This window comes from Peromyscus maniculatus, chromosome 5 (genome assembly GCF_049852395.1).
Source record: "Peromyscus maniculatus bairdii isolate BWxNUB_F1_BW_parent chromosome 5, HU_Pman_BW_mat_3.1, whole genome shotgun sequence".
In the NCBI taxonomy this organism is placed as follows: domain Eukaryota; kingdom Metazoa; phylum Chordata; class Mammalia; order Rodentia; family Cricetidae; genus Peromyscus; species Peromyscus maniculatus.
In genome coordinates, this window is record NC_134856.1 from 97,255,071 (window position 1) to 97,277,796 (window position 22,726).

Consider the following 22,726-nt stretch of genomic DNA (forward strand, 5'->3'; position numbering starts at 1 on the left):
AAACATTGAGTGGACCACTGAGGGACAGAGGCTACAAAGAAAATGCATTTTGAGGATTTCAAATCAGTAGGTTGGGCAGTGCCTTCTGAGGTCCAATCTTTTGGGGTTGGTTCCTTTTCATATTTTGATATCACCTTCTATGCATTTAAAAAAAAAAAGATGATTGGTGATCAACAGAACTGCTCCAGAAAGCAAGCCACAGCTGGTCAGTGCCATTGCTGGCAGCTTTTTAGGTTTCTAATTTTTACATGTTTTGGAAAATTATTACTACACACACAGTCCAACTAATAATAGCTAACAAACATTTCTTTAGGACTAGGAAATCTAATCCTCACAGTATAGGGGTTGATAGGGCTTACTTGCTTTGAATTTATTTTCCATTATTGTATTCTATAATACAGAAACATCTGGAATTGAGAACAAGTGAAATACTGTTTTCATGATTTTTCTATACTTTGGGTTTAATGCAATGGTGTTGATAAACTAAAATAATAGGTAATCCAAATTTAATTTAAAAAATTTAAAAATTCCTTCTTTCTTGGATACCTTTCTTCTAATATTTGTCTGTCTCTTGTTCAGAGAGGACGAGTATCTTTTTATGCATCTGAATTACTATGCAACTGAATTTTTTCCCTCAGATATTATCAGTCCCTATTTCAGGATAAATATGGCCTTATCTATACTCTCAAGTAGATATGGTTCTAAAGATCTTTTTTTTTCAAATATTTCTCTCAGCTCTATTATTCTTTATGAGTTTTATTTGTTTAAAAAAAAACCCTTAAGGCAGATGAAGTCAACTTCTGGAACCTGATTATACAATTTAAAGATTAGTTTATGCTTCCATTCCATTCTCCTCCCCTCAGCTACATACCCTTTAGTCATCCTTATCATAAACTCCTCCATGAAGAGAGCGATGAGATATTAACACAGCAGCATTAGTGAGATGTGTGATGGGGGAGGTTGGAACTGTTAATGTAAAAAGATCTCTTTGATTCACTCTAAGTCCACCTCTTAAACAGCAGCATTAGTGAGACGTGTGATGGGAGAGGTTGGAACTGTTGATGGAAGATCTCTCAGGCTGATTACAGATTCTACATCTTTACACTGACCAAATATAGGCTAGCTGGAAACTGCTATGCTTCCCCTGGTTTTGTTTAAACTAGCAAATGCTTTATTCAAATCCATTAGCTTTCCAGCACAGCAGTCATCACTGATTTTTTTTCTTTCCAAGCTGGAATACTCATTTCTAAACAAGCTGTCTTGGCACTGCTCCACCCCACAGACTCCTACCCGCCACCTTCCCTCCAGTGCCCCATCACACTCACATTCCTCTACTTGGTGAAATACAGAATGAAGGACACGGAGACTTGTAGACTTGGGATAGTTAGCTGTTCTAACCTGGCACCCTCTGCTCACAAAGGAAATCTGACTTCTATAAAGAGATCTCCTGATTGTACTGTCCGAACCAACCTAGAGATCTTCTGTGGGACTCTGCAGTGTCAGCAGCTCCTTAGCTACACATTATTCCAAACACAGTCCTTTTATAGTTTTGACTGAGAGCCAGCTTCTGCTTCCAGCTAGACCCAATGACTGCTGCAGTTCAAGACAGCTCATTCTGTCCTAGAACTTTCTTTTCTATTCAGCTGACAGAAGCAGAGCTCTGGAGTCCTTAATTATCCCAGGGAATATAATGACTCAGCTCATAACACTGAGTCTAGGGAGCAAATCTCAGCATTGCTGTGCCCAGTACTTTGCTGTCCTGGTTCTGTGATTTGTCACAGGTGTATTAATCAGGGTTCTCTAGAAGAACAGAACCAATAACATTTTGTGTGTGTGTGTGTGTCTGTGTGTGAATAAGGTTAGTTTTAAAATAATACCAATAGCAGAACCATATGATGAGAGCTAAGAACTCATTAATTACTTGACCCTTGATGCTGGTTGCCTCAGTAGTCCTAATCTGGCACTAGTAGCCAGAATGTTTCTGGGAGAGCTGCTGGTCTCTAGTCCAAGATGTAAGCTTAGATACTCTGCCTCCGATAACAGTCTGGGATCAGCACCGGCCCCAACAGTATTGGTTAATTCCTGGCAAGAGGGAAGGAGGAGCCAGTGAAAGGTAAGATTTTCCTTCTGCTGTATCTTTGGTATCTGGGCTGCTACCAGAAGAGCCACCTATAGTCAGGGCAGATCTCCCACATCAGTCAAACAATCAGGACACTTCTGGTGAGGTTCCCTACTCAATGACTCTAATTTGTGTGGCAAGTACCACTGAAACTAATCATAATAACTATCAAGGTACCGGCCAAAGCCAACCAATGAATGTAGTTCTGGTTTAAATTTAAGCCTTACTGACATTTTCTTCTTCTTACATGTTGCTACCACTGTTTGGGGGAGGTTTACCATACTTCAACAGAGGAAAGCACGTGTACCATGTGATCAAAGACTTTTCTAAATAACTCAACACTCTGTCTTGGGGACTATTATTGTTTCCAGCTAATGGATTTGAAAGTTCAGATCAGGTTAGTGTCCTGTGGTGAGGATGGTTGCCTGACTACTTTTTCAGGGCAAAGTCTTTGATTAAGATTGTGAGTAGCCTGGACTGTGAGTGGTAATGTAACTGTAGTATTTCTTTACTGTATTAAATGTGTGTGCAACTTTCCATGATCTTCATAATGAACTCACAGCCCATGCCCTATTCATTTGATAATGCTCAGATCTTTGCAGGTAAGAAAACAGGTGGCATAAAGAGGCCACATCTTTCTTTCTGGTGTTATGTATCTTGTTAAGAGGCAGACATAATGGCATGCCTTTAGAGCCTGTAGACGAGCATTTTATACTGCATCCTGAGTATATTAAAACATGGCCTTCCCTCTTTCCTTTGGTCACTTCCCTTAGTCTTTTTTTCTTTCTTTTCTTTTTAATCTACATTTAATACAATGATAAAGCCTAGTAGGATATAGTCATTTTTAATTCTAGGTGAGGTGAGTCCTATCATTAGCTCAATAGCACTTTTCAAATATCAAAGCCATGATGTTGAGTAAGAACCTCATGATCATATAGCCTTGTGGAGGACACAGACACTAACAAAAGTAGAAAAGTCATCTGATGCTGTACTCACTCATGGACAGGGTTCCAAGCCAGAGGAACAACTGGAAAATGAGGGATTCATGGGGATTTGTCAGCCCTGAACCAAGGCTAATGAAGAGCATTCTAAATTGGAGAGAGGAGTGCTCAAAGTCAGGAGCCCAACCAAGGCTTTCAGCACAGACTATTTCCTTTCCAACAAACAGACTTGAGTCTGAACTACCTGGCTGTGATCCAGGACTACATACCAGCCTATAAAGAGTGTGTAAACATAGCTGGGGACATAGAGTCAAATGGCCCAGAAACTTTGAATGCTATCCTTGCCCAAAACACCCTGCTGTTCATGTCTATGGGGTGGTGAGAAAGGAGCAAACATAATTCTGAGTATCTTTTACTACAGGGTATTATAAGGGTGAGAGTGAGATAGAATGACCACCACTGCTCAGCATAAGCACAAGGTTGCTGGAAGAATAGGATTCAGGATGGACCATCACAATAAACAAATAAGCAAACAAATAAAATGAAGCTAGCAAAATGGCTCATTATAAAAGTTTGATAATGGTAGCCGGGCGGTGGTGGCGCACGCCTTTAATCCCAGCACTCGGGAGGCAGAGCCAGGAGGATCTCTGTGAGTTCGAGGCCAGCCTGGGCTACCAAGTGAGCTCCAGGAAAGGTGCAAAGCTACACAGAGAAACCCTGTCTCGAAAAACCAAAAAAAAAAAAAAAAGTTTGATAATGGTGACAGGAAAACATCAAATCCTCAAAATTCTCTGAGCTCTACCTACAGGCCATGGCATGCACATCTTCCCTCCAATAATAATGACAAATAAAAATAAAAAAATATTAGCCCATTTAGCTCACAATTTAGAAAGAGAAGCCAAGTGTCCCCTGAACTATAATAATGTATTTCTGTTTTCTCAAAGCATATGCTTTTCAGTAATATGAGAATTTTAAGGGTGTGTGCTATGGATGTGATTAAGATTTCCACTGGAGAGAAATAGAAATTATCCTGATATATTTTATTTCTATGAAAATTGTGGTGCTTGAGTAATAAGGTATTGTCATAATGAAAGTACCTTTTCTATTGGAATATATTCTTTGTACATAGTGTTGAACTGTATACAGATAACTTCTTTCAAGTATATCATATACCTTGTTTATATTTGTCAAGTTCCTGTTTTTTTTCTCTAGTCCCATAATTCCTTCTAGCCTGGCTTGTATATGAATTGCTAAATGGTCTTATAAATGAAATACATGGAGCCAGATATTGGGGTGAACGCTGAAAGATCAGAGAAGCAGAACAAGCCACAGCTAACCGCACCTCACCAACTTCTCAGCCGATCCTGTTTCCTCAATCTGGAAGCCTCTGAATCCTCATCCAGAATGGATCTCACCTGAACTGCTGCTGAAAGCTTAAAAGCCTAAAAGTCCCTAGTTCCTGGTCCTCATGCCTTATATACCTTTCTGCTTCCTGCCATCACTTCCCAGGATTAAAGGTGTGTGTCTTTCCCAAGCAAGGCATGAGATCTCAAGTTCTGGGATTAAAGATTTTTTTTGTCATCATGCCTGGCTGCTTGCAGTGTGGCCTTGAATTCATAGAGATCTGGATGGATCTCTGTCTCCAGAATGCTAGGATTAAAGGTGTGTGCTACCACTGCCTAATCTCTATGTTTAATATAGTGGCTGTTCTGTTCTCTGACCCCCAGATAAGTTTATTAGGGTACACAATATATCAACCACACTGGCTAGTCTCCTTCCCCTCCCCCCATCTCTCTTCTGCTTTTATATCATGATTTTGTATGTCTGTAAAGAATTTTAGGCCCAATAAATTAAAGAAAGCACATGATATTTGTCCTTCCAGCTTAGTGTTCTTAGTATGTAATTTCTAGTTAAATCCATTTTCAAACAGAGAATATAACTATTGTCTGGATTCATCTATCTGTTGACAGACACCTATGCTGATTCTCTAACGAGGCTATTGCTCATAATGCTGAAAGTAACATTGTGCAGCCTCACTGTGGTGTGTTGATTTGGAGTCTGGTGGGTATAAAGAAGTCAAATGGGGGTTCTATGGTTAGTTTTTTTAGGACCCTCCATGTTGATTGCAATGGTGATTTCACAGGTTTACATTCTCATTAGCAGTGTGTAAGAGTTCTCTTTTGCTTACACCCTTACCAGTATTTAGCATTGCTTCTTTTCCTAATAATAGCAATCCTGACTGGGGTGATTAAAAAAAACCTCAATGTTTTAATTTGCATTTTCTTAATAGCTGAGGATGTTGAACCTTTTATCACATAGTTATTGTATTTCCTATTTTGAGAATTGTCTGTCCATTTTCACTATCCTACTTATTAATTAGGTTTTTTGGTATTTAGTTTGAGGCGTTCTTTATATAGTCTAGCTATTAATCCTCTGTCCAAGGATTAGTTAGCAAAGGGTATCTGCCATTCTTTAGTCTTACCTTCATTCAATTAATTATATGATTTCATGTACAGAAGGCTTTTAATGTCATGTAATCTTATTTGTCAGTTCTTGGTATCATTTCCTGAGTTACTAGACTCTTTCAGAAAGCCTTTCCTTACATCTATTTCTTCTCATGTTTATGTGTAACCATTTCAGAGTTTCAAGTCTTATTTTAAGTATTTCATTCACTTTGAACTTACTTTTGTATAAGATGAGAATTAGAAATCTAGCTTTGTTCTTTCACACACCAGTGTCCCTTTTCCTAGTAACATTTGTTTAAGAGGCTACCTTTTCTTCAATGTACGTTTTTGAGCATCTTCGTTAAGAATTACACCAGTGTAGTTATGTGGGTTCAATTCTAGGTCTTCCATTCTATTCCATTCACCTACATGTCTGTTTTTATGTCAGTACCATGCTGCTTTTGTTACTGTGGCCCTATTGTATAAGTTCAAATTAAGTATGATGGTGACTCTGGTATTGCCCCTTGTTCCCATTTCTCTGACCAATCCAGAATCATTTCGGCTATCCAGGGTATTTTGTGTTTCTATGTTTTTCTATCTCTGTGAAGAGTGTCATTGGAATTTTAATGGGTGTTATATTGGACCCATTGTCCCCCTTTAATAATATAGACATTTTTACTGTTGTTGATGTCAATCCAAGTCCAAAGCAGTTGATGTTTATGTTTTCTGGTGTCTTATTTTTTAATCTTCTTTTATGTTTTAAAATTTTCATCTTTTATGTCCATTGTTATGTTTATCCCTCATTCTTTTTTAAAAAACTATTGTTAATGGAATTGTTTTCTGATTTTGTTCTTAGCATGCTTTTATACATATAAGAAAAGCTATTGACCTTTAAAATTGAATTCTTATCCTGTTACTCTCAAAATGTTTCTTCATCATAAGAGATTTCTGGTGAGGTCTCCAGGGTCTCTGAAGTATAAGATCTTATTATCTGCAAATAGGGATGGTTTGACTCCTTCCTTTCTGGTTTGTATCTCTTTCATTTATTTCTCTCATCTCATTGTGTTGTCTATAGCTAAGACTTGAAGCATTTTAAAGAATAATACTAGAAAGAATGGACAGCCAGGCTGGAAGCTGCCCTGTTACTCATGAGAGAGCTTGCCTTGTGCTTTGGCAGCAGCCACAGGGCACTGGCTATGGAGAGCAGCTGGTCCTGACCCTCATGGGAGAGCTGGTCCTGTCCCCACTCTGGCCATACCAAGGGTCTCCTCAGCTGATGGTTTCTGGTGCAGATGCAGGTGAAGAAAGACTTATTCTCCCTTGGGCGGGGGAGGGGGCTGGACTCTAGGAATGAGACTGTACTCCAGTGAATATATGGACAACACAAAATGAACTTTCTTGTGGGGGGTGTTGCACAGAGGAGGGAAGGCAGACATGGAAAGACTGGGAGGTGAGCAGGATTATTTGTGAGATTCTCAAATACTCAATAAAAAATTAAAATAAAAATAGACAGCTGTTGTGGATTATTATTTTAACTGGGTAAAGATGTGTTACATTTGCTTATGCTATGGAATATTACTTTTACTGTGCAAAGATGTGTTACATTTGTTTATGCTACATTTGTTTAATTATGTAAATATGTGTTACATTTGTTTTACCTTGCCTTCCTACGGCACCTGATTAGTTTAGTAAAAAGCTGGATGGCTAATAACTAGGCAGGAGAGGGACAGGCAGGGCTGGTAGACAGAGAGAATAAGTAGGAGGAGAAATCTGGGCTCAGAAAAAGAAAGAATGAGAGGAGAGAATGAGAGAGAAAGAAAGGGAGATGCTTGGGGCCAGACAGACAGACATGAGAAGCAGTGAAAGTAAAATATACAGAAAGAAAAGGCAAAAAGCCTCGAGGCAAAAATGTAGATAAAGAGAAACAGATTAAAAATAACAACTAAGATAAAGCCGAGCATTCATAACTAATTCTAAGTCTCCATGTCATGATTTGGGAGCTGGTTGGTGGCCCCAAAGCAAAAGCCTGGTACAGACACCATTTGGTGGTACCTTCAGGAAGTGATGTTTGCTGGAGGAAGTGTGTCACTGGCTCAGGCTTTGAGAGTGGATAGCCTTTTTGGCCCACGTCCAGTTCACTGTCTCTGCTTCATGCTTGTAGTTGAAAATGTGATGTGACCTCTATTTGCCATGTCGTTTCTGGAATGAAGCCCACTTGGCCATAGTGAGAGATCTTTTAAAAAATTTAGCTTAATTCTCTCTGAAATTATTTTATTGAGAGTATTCCAATACATGTTTATCAGATGAATTGTCCTAGAATTTTTCCTTGTACAATTTTGATAATAAAAACCCAGAGTCAGATATCAGGGTGAAAGCTGAAAAATCAGAGAAGCAGAGCACCCAGACACTCTTTTTTTTTCCCTTTTATTTTATTTTACAATACCATTCAGTTCTACATAACAGCCACGGATTCCCTTGTTCACCCCCTTCCTGCCCCCCTCCCCTTCCCCCCAGCACACCCCCTATTCCCACCTCCTCCAGGGCAAAACCTCCCCCAAGGACTGAGATCGACCTGGTAGACTCAGTCCAGGCAGGTCCAGTCCCCTCCTCCCAGACTGAGCCAAGCGTCCCTGCATAAGTCCTAGGTTTCAAACAGCTAACTCATTCAATGAGCCCAGGACCTGGTACCACTACCTAGATGCCTCCCAAACAGATCAAGCCAATCAACTGTCTCACCTATTCAGAGGGCCTGATCCAGCTGGGGGCCCCTCAGCCTTTGGTTCATAGTTCATGTGTTTCCATTCATTTGACTATTTGTCCCTGTGCTTTATCCAACCATGGTTTCAACAATTCTCTCTCATATAAACCCTCCTCTTTCTCACTAGTTAGACTCCCAGCACTCCACCCGGGGCCTATCCATGGATCTCTGCATCCAGATTCCTCAGTCCTTGGATGGGGTTTCTGCTACTCACATCACCAGTGAGTGCTACCTGGAAAACAGGACCCCAAGAAAGACATGAAGATCGCCCAATGACAGAGAAGTGGCTGAGATCTACATGAACAACCTGGACATGAGTGGGAGTAATGAAGGGCGAGGGTTGAGGGAAAGAGAGCGGGAGATCCCAGCTGGATCAAGAACAGAGAGGGAGAACAAGGACTAGGAGACCATGGTAAATGAAGACCACATGAGAAAAGGAAGAAACAAAGTGCTAAAGAGGCCCACAGAAATCCACAAAGATACCCCCACAAAAGACTGCTGGCAATGGTTGAGAGACAGCCGGGACTGAACTACTCTGGTGATGGGATGGCCAAACACCCTAATAGTTGTGCAGAAACCCCATCCAAGGACTGAGGAATCTGGATGTAGAAAGACTTCTTACCTCTAGGAATCCTCAGATTGAAAGAGGAGCTCAGCTCCTGTCTCCACCCCGTCTTATCACTTCCTCTCTCCTCCCAGCCATATCACTTCCCATTTCCTCCTCCCAAGTACTGGGATCAAAGGCACGAGATCCCAAGTGCTAGGATTAAAGGTGTGTGCCACCATTGTCTGGCCTCTAGTAGCTAGCTCCACACTCTGATCTCTAGGCAAGCTTTATTTGTTAGAGCACAAACAAAATATCACCACAGTGTTCCTTCTCTTTCTCTTCTATGAATATTGTGAAAACTATTAGTCTCCATTCTTCTTTAGAGGTCTGGTTGAATTGACCCAGGAATCCATCTGGAACTAGTCTTCTTTCTTTCTTTTTTTGTTGGGAAACTTTTACTATCACTTTAGTCTCACTACTTGTTATAGGTCTACTTAAGTAGTTTATACTTGAGTAGTTTAATTTTAATAACTCACAAGTTTCTAGAAATGAATACATTTTAGTACCTTGTAATTTGGTAGAATTTGTATTTTAAATAGTCCCTAGTAATCCTCTGAATTTGTTTGGTATCTGTTGTAATTTCTCCTTTTCCTTTCTAATTTTATTAATTTAGATTTAGTCTCTTTTTATTTGGGATAGTTTGGCTAATAATTTGCTGATCTTGTTTATCATTTCATTAATTCTTTGCAATCTTTTCTCGTTTTTGTGTCACTAATTTCTGCCCTGGTATTTATTATTTCATTGCTTCTATTGATTTGGATTTAGCTTGTTCTTATTTGTCTAAGACCATTTGGTGCAGCAACGAGTTATTTATTTCATATTTCTCTAATTTTTAAAACATTATTATCTTTTTTTGGAGAATGCTATGCACAAAATCATTTATATCTTTTCCACCCCACCCTCTAAAACTTCCACCTCCTCCTGTGTTCCCTAAATCCCAAATCCCAAGTTTATGACCTCCTGTTCTTTAATTACTGTCACACACATATATCATCTTCCTTCCTTCCTTCTTTCCATCTATCTATCTATCTATCTATCTATCTATCTATCTATCTATCTATCTATCTATCTATCTACCTATCTATCTATCATCTATATCCTGCTGAGTTCATTTAGTGTTGTTCATATGTACATAGATTTAGGGCTGACCTCTTGGGATTAGATAACCTATCAGAGGACTTTCCTCTAGAAAAGAATGATACTCCCTCTTAAGCAGCCAATAATTTCCTGTAACTCTTCATCTAGAGATGGGGCTCCATGAGATTTCCTCCATTTATGTTGGTGTATCAGCTGTTGCCATTATGCAGGCTTTGTTTAGGAAAGCACATTGTTTAGATTTCACTGGTGTAATTTCTTGTCATATCTTGTAACAGACATCCTGATCTTCTGGTTCTTACAACTCTCTGCCCCATCTTCCGTGATGCACTGTGAGTGTTATGTTTCAGAGTTGTTCTGTAGATGCATCAATTGGCTGGGCACAGAACACTCAATTTTTCTCTGTATTTTGACCAGTTGTGGATTTCTGTGATAGTTTCCATCTGGTGCAAAAAGAATCTTCTTTTATGGGGGTAGCTACTTTTATCTGTGTGGACATAAAAATAGGTATTTAGAATGGTGGGGATTACACTGGTTTAAGAAATTGGTGGTATTATGTTCTCCTATAGGGTCCATGACCTCACCAGCTATAGGTAGTTGGCTATAGTTTTGGCTCTAGGCAATAATTTCTTCCTGTTGAATGGGACTTAATTCTAATTAGGTGGCTATTGGCTACCTTCAACATAAAAATCTTGGGTAGATATTGCCATACTCATCATGTTGTGGTTCATTAACTTTATAGCATGGTAGGATTTTTAATTGCTTTCCTATGTTGGCAACTTGCATAGCATCTTCCAATGCTATGAAAGCTAGCTACTCTTAAAGGAAGAAGCCTTCAGATTAAATACTGTGTTTTCCAATCTTCATGAGTTTATGCATATTCTGTGGTTTCTCTTAGCATTGATTTCTACTTGTACTCTATAGTCAGATAGAATATAAGAATTTATTCTAATTTTCCTTTTTGGAGACTTACTTTATGTCATAAAATGTAGCATATTTTAGAGATAGTTCTGTGGGCTTCCAAGAAGGATATGTATTCTGTAGCATTTGGGACAAATATTCTGTAGCTATCTGTTAGGCCCATTTGATATACAATGTCCTTTGCATGTCATGTTTCTTGGGTGATGCTCTTGTCTATTGATGAGAGTAGGATGTTGAAGTCAACACTATTATTTTTAGGTCATTCTGTACCTTTATAACCAGTAGTATTTGTTTTATAAAACTGGGTACCAATATTTGGTGCATGTAATTTTAGATTTGTAATATCTTAATGATTAATTGTTCCCTTATTAACTATATAGAGACCTTGTTTATCTCTTCTGACTAATTTTGATGTCTATATTTTCTCATTATAATTGCTACACCCACTTTTTTTGCAGTGCCATTAGCTTAGAATCTTCTTTTATATGTTGAAAAAACACCAAAACTTTATTCAAAAGAAGAATAAGCTACTAAATGGAGATATTCAATGAGTAGTACCTCTAGGTGACCACAGATAGTAAGTACTATTTGGTTTTATTTTCTTTTGGAAATTATAATATAATTACTGCATTTCTCCCTTCCCTTTCCTCCTTCCAAATCCTCCTGTATACCTCTCCCCACTCTCCTTCAAATTCATGACTTCTTTTTAGAAACTAGTTGTCATTGTATGCATAAATGTGTATATAAATACATAATCCTAAATAGAACCTGTTCAGTTCATATAATGATACCAATATTAAAGTTTTCAGGGCTTATCATTTGGCACTGGACAGCCAGTTGATACACTTTTCTCTGGAGAAGACCACTTTGCCTTGCCCATTTCCATCTTTCCTCATTGTCTAGAATTTTTTGTTTGTTTGTTTGTTTGTTTGTTTTGTTTTGTTTTTTTTTGTAGTGTTGAGGCCTTATGGGCTTTTCCCTGTCCACTTTGGCATGTTCATTGGTGCCATCCTTGTTAAGCTCATATTTGGGAATTTATACTGATGATACTTTAGTATAGCCTCTGATATTACTAGGAGACCTAATCTCACAGAAAACTCCTTGATCTTATAGTCCTTCCACCCCCTCTTCCACAGTGTTCTCTAAGCCTTAGGGGCAGGAGTGTTTTGTAGATGTGTCCATTAGAGCTGGCATCCAAAACCAGCATTTTGACTGATTGTGGTTTTCTGTAATGGTCTCTTACTGTTGCAAAGAGAAGTTTCCTTGATGCAGGGTGAAGACTACACTTATCTATGAGTATAAGAACAAATGTTTATAGATGGTTGTTAAGGAGTATATTGGTTTAGCAATTAGGGGTTGTAGACTCTTCTCTAGTAACTTCATTAGTGCCAAGTAGTCAGCTAGGTTTCCAATATCAGGCTGATTTCCCTCTTACTGAGTGGGTTTTAAGTCCAGTTAGAGAGCTGTTGGTTACAGCCAAGGTGTGTGTGCCACTACTGTACCAGTAGGGTTATGGTGTTGTGCTGGTTATTGTTGTGGTTAATAGCCATCATAGCTGAGTAGGACTAGTGGTTCCTTCCTTCCTTTGGAAGCTTGCATGATGCCTTCTGGTACCGTGAAAGTTAGTCCTCAAAGAATGGACACTAAGGTGAGGTCCAGTTTAGGGGGCTCTGGTCCCAGTCTCTGAAGTATATGGTGTCTTCAGCAATAGGGACTTATTTTCCACCTTTGTGGGCAACCAAAGGCAACACTAATATCTTATATATTTTGGAGGGTTTCTAGGACAGTCCTGACAACTCAAAAGAGGGCATCTCATGTTTGATACTGGGCTTTTGTTAGGTTGTTTTTGACTCTTTGAGGGAGCATTGTAACCCCAGATGAAAAAAGTTCATTAAAACTACATATATATTGAATCTTTGCTATGATTGCTTTTGATAAGATTGCCATCACAGAGCCTTCATCTAGTTACTGGTTGAAGTAGATGCAAAGGTTCACTGCTGGGTGCCAGGCCGAGCTCCAGGAGTCCAATCGATGAGAGAGAGGAAGGATTCTATAAGCAAGGGACACTGAGATTATGATGGAAAAATGTACAGAAATGACCAGCCACACTAGTGGAAACCCACGAACTATGGACCAATAGCTGTGGAACTCCCATAGGACTGAACTGGGCCCTCTGGATAGGCAAGACAGTTGTTTAGCTTGAACTATTTGTGGGGCCCCCAGGAAGGGGGATCAGGATCCACTCCTGGTGCATGAGCAGGCTTTTTGGGCCCAGTGCCTAAAGTGTGACACCTTGTGCACCTTGGTACAAGGGGGGAGGGCCTTGGACTTGCCTTAACTGAATGTGCCAGGCTCTGCTAACTCCCCATGGGAGACCTTGACTTGGAGGAGGTGGGAATGGGGAGTGGATTGGGGGGGGGGGCTGGGTGGTGGTAGGAGTAAGGAGGGAGGGATCTGTGGTTGGTATATAAGATGAATAGAAAATTTCTTAATAATAATAATAAACCTACATATGCGTATTTACTCATAGAATTATGTGTATTCTAGATTATTTTGGTAAGTTAATAGTATGATTCTTTTTCAGATATCCCTACTGTTCTTTTACCCTTCTTTTGTATTGACTTTGCTATTCTTCCCTAAAGAGCCCCCCTTTCCCATTTTCCTGATCAGATAACTTATACCCTGCTATTCTCTCTATTGCTCCCAAAGCTTCCTATCCTGGCAGTAGTCCCATTTTCCTTTCCTGGTTTCTGAAGTTGCTACAGGATATGTACTCACATCTGAAGATTTGGAGCTAGGAGTCTCCAAGAAGAGAGAACATGTGATATTAGTCTTTCTGGGTCTAGGTTACCTCATTCAATATGATCTTCTCTAAACCCATTCATTTACCTGTAAAGTTTGTGGTTTCATTTTTCTTTACAGCTGAAAATATTCCCTAGTATATATTCCACATTTTCATTATCTATTTGTTGGTTGTAGGACATTTAAGCTGTTTCCATTTCCTACCTATGAAGCAATGGATGTGTCTGAGAAAGTATGTGTTGAGTAATTTAGAGTATCTTTTTCCATCCCTTTACCCCCAAGCTGTGTTTGATTTGTCATTGAGACAGCAAAGTCTCTGTTCTATTAAATCAATCTTCTAGGATATTCACTTGATTAGAGAATTCAGACAATTAACATCCAGAGTTGTTACTGAAAAGCATGCATTAATTCCTGTTATTTTGTTGTCTAGTACTTTTCTAACTGTAGTTTGCTTCTTTACTGCCCTAGTTTCGTTTATTCTTCCCAATGGACTCATGGTTGTGATCTCTGAGAAAACTAATCATCAACAACAACAACAACAACAACAACAACAACAACAACAACAACAACAAAGGGTGTAGAGAGATGGCTCAGCAGTTAAGTGCGTGTACTGCTTTTATAGGAGACTTGAGTTTAGTTCCCAGCACCCATCCTGGGTGTCTCCTACTGCAAGGGATCCACTGTGGGCGTCTGAACTCACCTGTATATGACCAATACACAAGTGCATACACATACATAATTTGAACTTAAAAAAGAAGAAACAAACAAAGCAAGGAAAGCTCATCAACAAAATTGACATTAGATATCGAATAAGAAAAACACAAATGTAAAGTAAAGAGAGCTGAACAAGGGTTGTCTCTTGTCTGGATGCTGGTTCCAGCTTCCACCTTTGGGTGATCACTGATGCTGGTCATACCTCTGAGCATCTTTTCCTGGGGTTACAATTTGTACCTAGGTGTTCCACTCCAGACTATGGTTCAGGTCAGAGTTCCACCTTGTTGAGTACCACCTAATTCTTAATCAGAGTTTAGAGCTTGTCTAAAAGTATTCAACAGCCCAGGTTTCAGAGTATAGTTCCTTGTGACACTTGCTCTGGGTTTCCAGAGTGTGTGATGCAGGGAGAGACTTCTGCCTCTGGGCTCTTAAACTGATTGATTCAGGAGGGGTCTTTAAAGAACAGTTTTCCTTGTGTCTTTTCCCTTTGTTGTTGTGCAAACTCTCTCACTCCTTTTCACCCCCCTGGTCTTTGCTCCTTAAAGTGTCTGTTTCTGAAAGTGCAGTGCACGTTTTCTGAGACTCTATCCTAAGCTATGGTTCTGACCTTCCCCAGTTACTCTCCCTGGGAGAAGAGGGTTTTCTAACTGGGGCTAATGTCTTATGAACAGGTTAGGGATTCCACACCCTTCTCTTCTACTTTACAAACTTTCCTATTTTTAACTTTACTACTGAAACTTGTGTTTTTTTTTTAATCTGACACCACTCTACAATGATCCCCAGTTTACTCATAGAGGTCCCAACAGTCCATGCCGAGGTAATTGTCTGTCATTTCTGCAGTTAAATTTTCTCTTTCAAGTGAAACATTGCTTCTTTGAATATTCTTAGCTTGCTTTATTATTTATTTTCCTTGTTTGCTGTAGGATGGTCTATATGTCAAATTGCTCTGATTGGTCAATACATAAAACACTGATTGGCCAGTAGCCAATCAGGCAGGACTAACAGAGAGGAGAAAAGAAAAAACAGGAAGGCAGAGAGAGAGACACTGTCAGCCACCACCAGGACAAACAACATGTAAAGATACCAGTAAGCCACAAGCCATGTAACAAGGTATAAATTTATAAAAATGGATTAATTTAAGCTATAAGAACAGTTAACAAGAAGCCTGACATGGCCATACAGTTTGTAAACAATATAAGTCTCCATGTTTTCTTGGTTGGGTCTAAATGACTATAAAACTGGTAGATAACAAAAATTTGTCCTAACTATAAACAAAACAAAGAAACTCTAACTACACTTGTTGCTATGACCAAATACCTGACTAGAAGCAACTTAAGGGAGCAAAGGTATATTTTGACTCATAGTTAAATGGATGGGTACAATCCACCATGACAAGAAGGGCATAGCAGTAGAAGCAAGAGATAGCTGGACACATTACATCTGCAGTCTTAAAGCAGAGGGTATGAATAGGAGGAAGTGGGCCTGGCCTCTAAAACTTCAAGGCCCACTCCAGTGACTCACTTCCTCTAGTGAAGCTCTACCTCCTAAAGGTAACACAGCCTTTTCAAACATAAATAGACGCAAATGCAGCATTCAAATATATGAGTCTAGGAGGGACATTTCACACTCAAACCACCATGCCTAGTAACATGTGAAGCTAGAATTTACTGATAAAAGTCTAAGCATTTTTATCATGTCCCTTCTCCGAAAGGTTGAGAACTGAGCTAAAAGGCAGTTGAGTAGCTTTTGTGTGAGTCAGACAAGAATGGATATCTATTCCTTCCAGTTTTCTTCAAGCATCTAATGAGGAGTACATCCCAGGTGCAGTGTCTGGCACTGGAAAAATACTTACGCTGTTGTAAGACACTGGGGAGTTGAAGGAAGAGAATAGGAATGGGAAGAGACTAAAAACAGAGTCAAGATAGGGCCAAGGACAAGGTACACCTGTGTTCCAGATGTAAACAATGAACAAATGTTGAGTTAGAAGTATGGGCATTGAAAAAGAAGTGCTGACATTGGGAAAATAATAAATGCTCTGAAGTTTCAGCACCATAGAAAAGCTCTAACACATTACTGCCGGGGTTTCATTCTCTATGTTCTTTATGCTTCATGTCAGCTATAGGATCATTTTGTTCTTGAGATTGGAAAATTGCTGACTGATTACTTTCTGGCCAGATTCTTTTTGCTACATACAAACTCCTTTCTTGTAATTAAAACCAGGTTTCCTGTTACAGTTTGCTTTATATTCAGGTAGCATGTGGCCATCTGGAATGAGCATGTTGAGTTGAGTCAAATTTCCCACCCAGATAGCATGTCTTTGTGCTTCTTATGGTGTTGAAGGGGATACTAGGAAGTAGCTGCAGCTAACTGAGCAATGTTGTTTTGTTCAGGAAGATTTAATTGGCTTCTTGAGAGAATACACTTGAAACTACTGTGCTGCTTCCTGGGTGTGAGAAAGAAAATTAAGTAGCCTTCCTAGCACAGTGAGGAAGGGCAGTTGAGCAAGTCAGAAGTGGATCCATCATGCTGAAGAGCATGGTGTACCACAGGACTTGGAAGGTCACTGGTTGAATTAAGAATGAGACCACTGAATAAATAAGACAGGAGATCAGTGAGTGAATAGGAAGGGGATAATAGGTTGGATTGGGTAGAAAATCACTGACTGAATATGGACAACAATGACTGAATTGGAAAAAACATCAATCACCGCATTGGAGAGGAAAACATTGGGTGAAATAGAAAGAATATCAGTGATTGATGGAGGAAAGAGATCCAGGATTTGGGAAGGAGATCACTGACTGGACTGGGGAGAATGCTGAATGAACCTGGAGGAGTACACTAACTATATTATGGAGATAATGGAAGGAACTGAAACAGACAACAAGGACTCGGTTGAACAGCAGTGTAACACGAATCTTAAAAGGTCTTACTAAATAAGAACTCAGAGCCAGATATAGGGGTGAAAACCTGAGAGATCAGAGGAATTGGAAAAGCCACAAGCTAATTTCACCTTCCTGACACCTCAGTCTCCAAAGAGACCTAGTTCCTGTATACCCACACCTATATGCATTTCTGTTCTGCTATATCATTTGCTCTCTCCATCCAGCTACATCGCTTCCTCTTCCTGCCCAGCTCTGTCACTTCCTGTCTATCTGTACAGACCTCCAGACCTCCATGGTTAACTAGTGTTGGAATTTAAGGCATGTGCTACCACACCTGACTCTGTTCCCAGTATGGCCTTGAACTCACAGAGATCTAGATAGATCCCTGCCCCGCCAGTGATAGGATTAAAAGCAAGTGCTACCATTGTCTGACTTCTATGTTTAATATAGTGGCTAACTTTTTCCTCAGATTCTCAGATAAATTTTATTGGGAGACACAGATAAAATATCACCGTATTTCCTCCTTTTTTTTCTAATAAAAAATAAAAAAGTTATAACTAATGTAAGAAAAACTATATACAATAAATATAACTATATACAATATATACAAGCAATAAATACATCAATAATGTCTAGTTCATTTGCATTTGACAAATTCAGCAAAAATATTCCATTATCTATCCTATTTTGGTGAGTCCAAAATGTACCTAATTCACTTTCTATCCTATCTTATATTACCAACAGAAAACTATCTTATGATGTCTTTCAAATTTATACACTTCACACCTCTTCGTGAGTTTCTTTTCTGAAATTGTTAACAAGGAAACTGAAGCTACAACTATTGAATCTTCAACTCCCTCAGAGACCCGAGAAGGAAATAATAGTACCTAGTAAAACAGGAAGTGCAAACAAGCGACTTCCAAAAAATGTGAGTTATGACAGAAACAGACAGCTGCCTGGACAGTCACCTGAGGTTTCTCTGCAACACTGGGGCATCATTTTCGGTCTACAGGCTTAGCATATATGACAGATTCATTTATGAAGCAGGATGTACACAAGGCCCACAGCTGAATAAACTTGAATTCCGCAAGTGTCCTGTCATGATTCAGGATTTTAAATTCTGGAAATGGCTGGTATTTTTGGAATTCAGCTTCCCATTCTTCTTGGCTTGTGGGTGGCTTCATCTCCTTCATTAAATGCCAGTCTCCCATTGAGAGGCTAGACTCCATCAGCCTAGTTACTCCTCCAAGAATAACTGTTCCAGATACTGTTCCACTGCACACCCGGAGCCATCAGCCCACTGCCTACTCAGCTGCCTTCAAAGGAAGAGGCACTGTACCTTTTTCCACATTGCAAAGCCATTTCAGCAATGGTGCCATATTGTCCTGACCTCAGAGGATGCCTGTTGCCAAAGCTGTAACCATACTTGTCTTGGCAAGGATCGGCAGTCCTTTGTTTTGTGTTCTGCTTGTCCATTTTGGACTGCATACTGTCAGCAGTCGATGCGAGGGCACTTTCTTGTCCAGTGGCTAACTTTTGCAACAGTGAAAGTTAACTCCATGTGGAGGTTCTTCAATGCCTATATCTTCTCTGAAGTATATTGGTGCTGCCAGGAGCAGACATGTCTCATAGTCATAAAAAAAGAGAAAAAAAATCTGTTATTAAAACATCTTAAATGCCATATTCTGTAGATCTCTGAAGGGTTTGTTTATCTAAAATACATCTTTGCTTGACCTTGAAAACACACCTAATATATATGACTACAAATTTGATTGCAATGACTAACTACTAATCTGCATTTCTTTATATCCTAATTAGTTGGTAATAACTTTCAAGGATTAGCAAATTGCATTACATTGTTAAATGAACTGTTGTAGGTACAATATCTTGAACAAGATTAGAAATATATGTACAGTATTTTCTAACAAAATCAATCTCAAATTTGTATCAATATACATAATTTGTATACAGTATACAAAAATCCAATCCAATGTAAAATATTTAAAACTAGTAGTTTCTTTCTAAAAGTAGATTCAATAATCTACCTTTTTATCTATATCATATCTATAGCCACTCTTTTTTCTTCTCATGATAGATTCAATAATCTACCCTTTATTCTATCATTTCTGTATCTTTTTTTTTAGAGTAGATTCAATAATCTACCTCTTATCTATACAGGAGATCACTCACTGAATTGTTTCCCATACTGGCTGAGGTGGTTTGGAAAATAAATACTTAATTGGGAAAGAGATTACTCACTGAATTTCAAAGGAGTCATTCACAGAAGTGGTAAGAAGACCACTAACTAAAGTGGGACAGTGATTATTTACTGAATCAGAAAGAAAATGTACTGGATTAGGAAGGAAATAGCTCAATGGTTTGGGAAGAAAATCATTGACTGAAATGGGAAGGAGATCACTGATGGAAATGTGAAAGAGGTCACTGAATTCAGAAGGAGATCACTTATGAACTTGGAAAGAGATCATTGAGTTTGGAGGAAGATCAATGATTGAATTGGAAGGATGTCTGATATTGTGTCCTCCGATTTACTGTGCACCCTAATAAACTTATTGGGGGTCAGAGAACAGAACAGCCACTAGACAGATATAGAGGCCAGAAAATGGTGGCACAGATAACTTTAATCCTATCACTTGAGAGGAGGAGATCTATCCAGATCTTTGTGAGTTCAAGACCCCACCAGAAACTGCCAGGCATGGTGACACACACCTTTAATTTCAGGAAGTGATGGCAGGAAGCAGAAAGGTATATAAAGCATGAGGACCAGGAACTAAGTTTGTTTAGCTTTTAGGCTTTTAGCAGCAAGCAGTTCAGCTAAGATCCATTCGGATGAGTCCACAGAGGCTTCCAGTTTGAGGAAACAAGATCAGGTGAGGAATTGGCGAGGTGAGGTTAGCTGTGGCTTGTTCTGTTTCTCTGATCTTTCAGTGTTCACCACAATATCTGCCTACAATGTTATTAATAAGACCCTTTAAGATTCGTGTTACAGATGTCACTCAGTGAATTGGGACAGTGATCACTGAATGAATTGGAAAGATCACTGGCTGAATCAGAAAATAAATAACTGACTAAAGTGAGAAGGATAACACAGACTAACAGGTAAGCAGACATCTGAATTGGGAAGATCACTCACGGAATTGAGGAGAAAAAAGTTCCTCATTGAATTGAAGAGATCATTGATGGAGATGTACTAGGGGGAAAAAGCTTATTTGGGAAGGAGATCATTCATTGAATTTCAAAGGGGTTACTCACTGAAGTGGGAAGAAGATCAATGAAGTGGGACAGTGAACATTCCATGAATTAGGAAGATCATCCACTTAACTGGAAAGGAAATCACTCAGTGAATTGTAGACAGACTTATGGGAAAGGAGATCATTTAATTTGAAAGGAGATCAGTGACTGAAGTGGGAGTGCATTTTGAATTCTGAAAGCTGTAACTCACAGAATTGGGAAAGAAGTCAATCAATGAATTGGGAATAATTCTGGCTGAATTGGTAAGGAGATTAATAACTGAGTTGAAACAGACAATGACTAGATTATGAAAGATATCACTCCCTGAAATGGAAGAAGATCAGTGACTGGTATAGAAATGTAATCACACCCTAAATTAGGAAGGAGATTTTACACTGAATTGGAAAGGAAATTATGAAATGAATTGGGAGGGAGATCCTGACTGAAATGGAAAGGCAATCAATCATTGAAGTGGGAAGGAAATCAGTCACTGAATTGGGAAGGATGTTCCTGGCTGAATTCAGATTTAGATTGTTGACTTCATTGAGAATGAGATGACTGACTTAATTTGGAAAGAGATTACTGAATAAAATGAGAATGAGATCACTAATGGAACTGAGGAGATCACTGATTGAATTGGGATTGAAATTATAGACTAAATTGGGAGTTAAACCACCAACTAAAATTGGAAGCATATTGATGACTGAATTGGGATTTAGGTTGGAGGCATATCTAAGGAGGTCAGAGTTCATCTGACCTTATCCAACCTTCACCACATCAAACTTCCAGGCATAGTCTGGATCGAACACCCATTGGTCTGGTCCAGCCTGTTGAGTCTGTCCAACTCTAGCCCAGTCTCACCCTCACAAATACCCAAACAGCTTGGTTCATCCTATTTGCAAGCCTAATATGCTGAGTCTTGCCTGTGCTATTCCCCAAGTTCAAGGACCATTGATGCCAACATAGGCTATCATACCCAGCAAAACTATCTGCTGTAGTTGATGGAGAAAGAAAAATCTTTCTATCATGCACACAGGATTATTGAATTCATGTTCACCAAATCAACATTTTAAAGAATACTGAAAACATTATTTCAGATTTAAAAGAGGAGTAAGCTTAGTTAAAAGACTGTAGAAGAAAACTCTCTATAATTAGTAAAACACAAAGTACAACTGAAAACAACCTGCAATAACAAAAACAAAAAACAATGAAATGACTGCAACTAACACACACCTTTTTTTAAAAAAAAACCTTTTTTTTTTTTTTTTATTCTTTGTGGATTTTGCATTATGCATTCCAATCCCACTCATCTCCCCATCCCCTGGCATCTGCCTTCTGCCCTTCAACTCCTGCCCCCTGGGAAAAAAAAAACAAAATTAAAAGAACCAGAAACAAACAAACAAACAAACAAAAAACCCCAAAAACCAAACAAACAAAAAAATTCTCGGTGTGGAAGCTATAGTGTGGCCTAGTGAGTCACAAAGTATACCCTTTAGTTCATACATCTTTACTTGTAAGATCTGTATGGCTTCAGCAGAGGGACAGCCCTCAGACATTAACATGGCCCTAGGTGGCAGCCCAGATCCCTAATGTCTTTGTGGCCCTTGGTGGCAACACAGGCCATGGCTATCAACACAGACCTTGGCTGCAGTTGGACCATGAATCCAGACATGGTTCTTGGCAGCAACTTGGGCAGAGATGTCACCATGGCCCCAGTTGGCAATGCAGGCCACTCCGATCAACATGGATCCAGCAGCAGCATGGTCCTAAATATCAACATGACCTCACATGGTATGATCCAGAGCCCAGGCATCCATAAGGTTTTCAATGGCAACAGTAGTTTCAGACATCAATGCAGATCCTGCCTATGGCAGGGCAATTGACACAGATATGGTCCCAGCCACTGGCTCAGGCCCATTTGAGGTCATGGCCCTGGGTGGCAGTGCTAGTCACTCAGATGTATATGGGTCCAGCAGCATCAGAGCCCTTGGACACCAACATGACCAGAAGTGGTGGCCCAGATCCTGAGCATTCATGTGGCCTTTGGTGGTAACACAGGCCATGGACATTAACACAGACTCAGGCTGCAGTAGGACCACAGACCTAGATATAGTCCTTGGCAGCAGCCCATGCCCTGACATCACCATGGATCTGTGTGGAAAGCAGGCCATTCATGTCAACACATTTCTCACTG

General features: G+C 39.4%; 2 long non-coding RNA genes across 3 annotated transcripts in view; both read left to right on the forward strand.

Moving 5' to 3' along the window:
• LOC143273405 (uncharacterized) overlaps positions 1 to 22,726 on the forward strand; it is a 100,644-nt gene that overhangs the window by 6,033 nt on the left and 71,885 nt on the right. The gene's annotated exons all lie outside the window — the stretch shown is intronic.
• On the forward strand, positions 112 to 21,701 carry LOC143273406 (uncharacterized). The gene is made up of 4 exons (XR_013051499.1): positions 112 to 2,516; positions 4,273 to 4,577; positions 11,344 to 11,462; positions 14,156 to 21,701. It is a non-coding gene; the product is annotated as an uncharacterized LOC143273406 (long non-coding RNA).